This window comes from Gymnoscopelus microlampas, assembly GCF_963454915.1.
Source record: "Gymnoscopelus microlampas genome assembly, chromosome: 19".
NCBI lineage: Eukaryota > Metazoa > Chordata > Actinopteri > Myctophiformes > Myctophidae > Gymnoscopelus > Gymnoscopelus microlampas.
Genome location: NC_139956.1, coordinates 17024201 through 17027442, shown reverse-complemented (window position 1 = coordinate 17027442; position 3242 = coordinate 17024201). Strand labels below are relative to the sequence as shown.

Sequence of the window (3242 nt, the reverse complement as noted above, 5' to 3'; positions counted from 1 at the left end):
TCCGGTCAATGAAGTATATACAGTAGGGTTTAAGTGGTTGAAGTTATCATAATATGGGAGTCAGGTTTTGGCTGTGGATCCTGATGGCTACTGGCACAAAGACTGACCAAGGTGCTGCGTGGCTGAATTTGCTCCACATCCACACTTCCAGGATAACGTCCAGCTTAATCCTCACCTCCAAATCCACCTCCATGCTTTTGAGTTTAAATCTACAGAACCAAACCCCCCCCCCCCCCTCTCTCTCTCTCTCTCTCTCTCACACACACACCAATTAACCAACTGAAAGGGTGCAAACCCTGCCTGCACCAACATCTCTTCATAATTAGAATCAACTGTAATGTCACATCACACGAATACAGGTGTTAAAGCATGGGTGAAATTATTTCTTGTGTGAGCTCTCAATATTGCAGTTACAGGAAGAGTTAAGAGTAGGGAAAGAGAGAATAGAGAAGAAAGGAACTCTTAAAACCTGGCTAAAACTAAGCAATATTAAAAGTATACCTCTGTAAACTTCAGTACTTCAGTTTTTAGAAGTTTAATTTTACCTAAGAGGGTGGATTATGCCAATGCTTTTCAATGGGAATGGAGTTTTTTTTTTTAGACTAAATCCGCGAATGGCAACAAATTGCTCCATTCCCATTGAAAAACATTGGCAGAATCCGCCCTCATAGGTAAAATTCCAGTTCAGTGTGACTGCCCTAACGATGGTTTAAATTAAATCCTTTTGCTCCAAAACTTTAAATGCTAACTTAAACTTTCACTTTAAATTGACAGTTAGGGTGCGGCCAAACCGAACTTTGATTCTACCTATGCGGGCTGATTCTGCCAATGCTTTTCAATGGGAACAGAGCGGTTTGTTGCCATTTGAGTACTTCCGCAAAAAAGCGCTCCGTTCCCATTGAAAAGCATTGCAGAATCCGCCCGCATAGGCAGAATTAAACCGCACCCTTAGGGTTAGGGAGAGAATGGAAGAAAGACGTGCACATCCATTCCAAACCCTGAACGGGCAGGTGCTTGGGTTACATGCCCTTCATCAGACCGGCCAAATTACACCAGCAGTCATAAGTGTTCTTCTTCAAAAACATGAGTTTATAAAAGATGTGCGTAGCATAATCATCTTTCAAGAAATAACCCATTTATCATGAAAAAAACTAAACAAAAAAATAAACGTAAATAACAACTATTCAAATAAACTCCTGGTGAATTAAGTATCAGCAAAAAACTAATGTGTAATGTATTACTACTAGGCAATGTATTACTACACTGTGTTAGTGAAAAACAGGACATTGTTTTACGCAGGTTTGAACTTTTAACTCTGGTTTGAACACAAGATGAAATATACACACAGGATGTGATGTAGTTACTGGGGATTTACAACCCTCTTCTCTGTGAAATACGCTCGCATGCGCGTGCACGTGTGCGCACACACACACACACACACACACACACACACACACACACACACACACACACACACACACACACACACAAAAACTGTATTCAAGCAACAAACATACCTAAATATACTGTAGATAGCTTTACAAGCATGCTGCTGCTTACACATGTTCTGTAGGCACATCCATTTCTATATATCTATGGGCACATCCACCTGCAAGTCAAGAGAGACAGAGAGACAGAGAGACAGAGAGAGAGAGAGAGAGAGAGAGAGAGAGAGAGAGAGAGAGAGAGAGAGAGAGAGAGAGAGAGAGAGAGAGAGAGAGAGAGAGAGAGAGAGAGAGAGAGACACACAGAGACACAGAGACACAGAGACACAGAGACACAGAGACAGAGAGACAGTGAGAGAGAAGGGGGGACAGTCAGAAGCATACAAAATACATTCTGTTAACAGTCAAATCCTCAGCTCAGAGTACAAGTGGATCAATTACTACTGAGGATTTCAATGTGTATGTGCATGTATGTGCTGTTACCACTGTTTTGATGTCTACTCACAACATGTACTGTAGCCTAATACATTTATTTAGTCAATGTACTACATGCTACTTAACCTGACACAACCAGATCCAAAAAGCCTGGTTCACACACCGCCCCCATCTGGCAGAGTCAGGTTACATGCTACTCTCTTCTGTAAACTTTCGACATGTGCAATATATCATATCTATCTATCTATCTATCTTCCCATGTACAGTCAGTTCACACCACTTTTATTTGGAGCAACACGCCCTCTAGGGGCCGCTACCAGCTGTAACATGAAAACAAACAACATAAGAATATAGCATTAGTGATTCTCTTAGTCATTGTTATCTTCTATGTTTATGCTTATCTTTATGAATATTTGATAATTGTATTTAATAATTTGATGTTTCTTAATAGGCTACTGTTATTCAGGGACAATTTACTTCACTTTATGCAATAGCCTACATGCCTCGCCTGGCAAAACAAATAATATTCAGATTTTGAAATAGATAAAGACAGACTTTCAATCCATAAATAATATATTTATTTATTAGGACCACAGTTGGCTGAGCTCTGGTTGTCTGTCTGTCTGTCTGTCTGTCTGTCTGTCTGACTGATTGACACACAAATCCAAAGGTGTAAAGTAATGAAGTACATTTACTCGAGTACTTTTACTTTACTGGAGTATTTCCGAATTTTGAATTCTTTTACTTCTAGTTCTACTCCACTACATCTCAGAACCAAATATTGTACTTTTACTCCATAACAATTGTTTGAAAACATGAGTTACTAGCTACTTTGTAGATTTTGATTATTATTACAAAACATACATTAACTACTTCAGCCCTCATACATTTCGGCCATTTGAAAATGGCAGATCTACAAGCTCACAATACCTCACGAGTTTCTGCTATTTTCAAAACATTTTTATACATTTTATACATTTGAAAACTAGCCTACTTTCTACTTTTGGTACTTTGATACCAATACTTTTGTACTTTTACTCAAGTAAATTTTGAATTCCCGACTTTTACTTGCAACAGAGCATTTCTACATTGCAGAACTGATACTTTTTCTCAAGTAATAAATGTGATTACTTTTTCCACCACTGCAAAATCCAACCAACTTCCTTATGTGCTGGACTTATAACCTCTTAGCACAGTAGCACACGCACGATTCAGTCATCACTTCCTTATGGTCGGTGTTTTGGGTGGCCTCTCCTCTCTTCTCTTCTGTTCTCTCTCTAGACAAACCCCCCGCTGTGCTGCTGCGGTCTCTAGACTTCCTTCTATTCTGTCTGATCACTTTATTCACTCAGTCTATTATTC

General features: G+C 39.3%; 1 protein-coding gene across 2 annotated transcripts in view; it reads right to left on the bottom strand.

The window, feature by feature from the left end:
- txk (TXK tyrosine kinase) overlaps positions 1-3064 on the bottom strand; it is a 17274-nt gene extending 14210 nt beyond the window's left edge. Inside the window, exon 1 of one of the 2 annotated variants that reach the window (XM_084043558.1) lies at positions 3012-3064. The gene's annotated coding sequence lies outside the window, so the exon portion shown is untranslated. Of the gene's footprint in view, positions 1-107; positions 506-3011 lie in introns of those variants that run through there. The other variant, XM_084043559.1, reaches the window with a different exon arrangement.
- Positions 3065-3242: the final 178 nt, after the last annotated feature.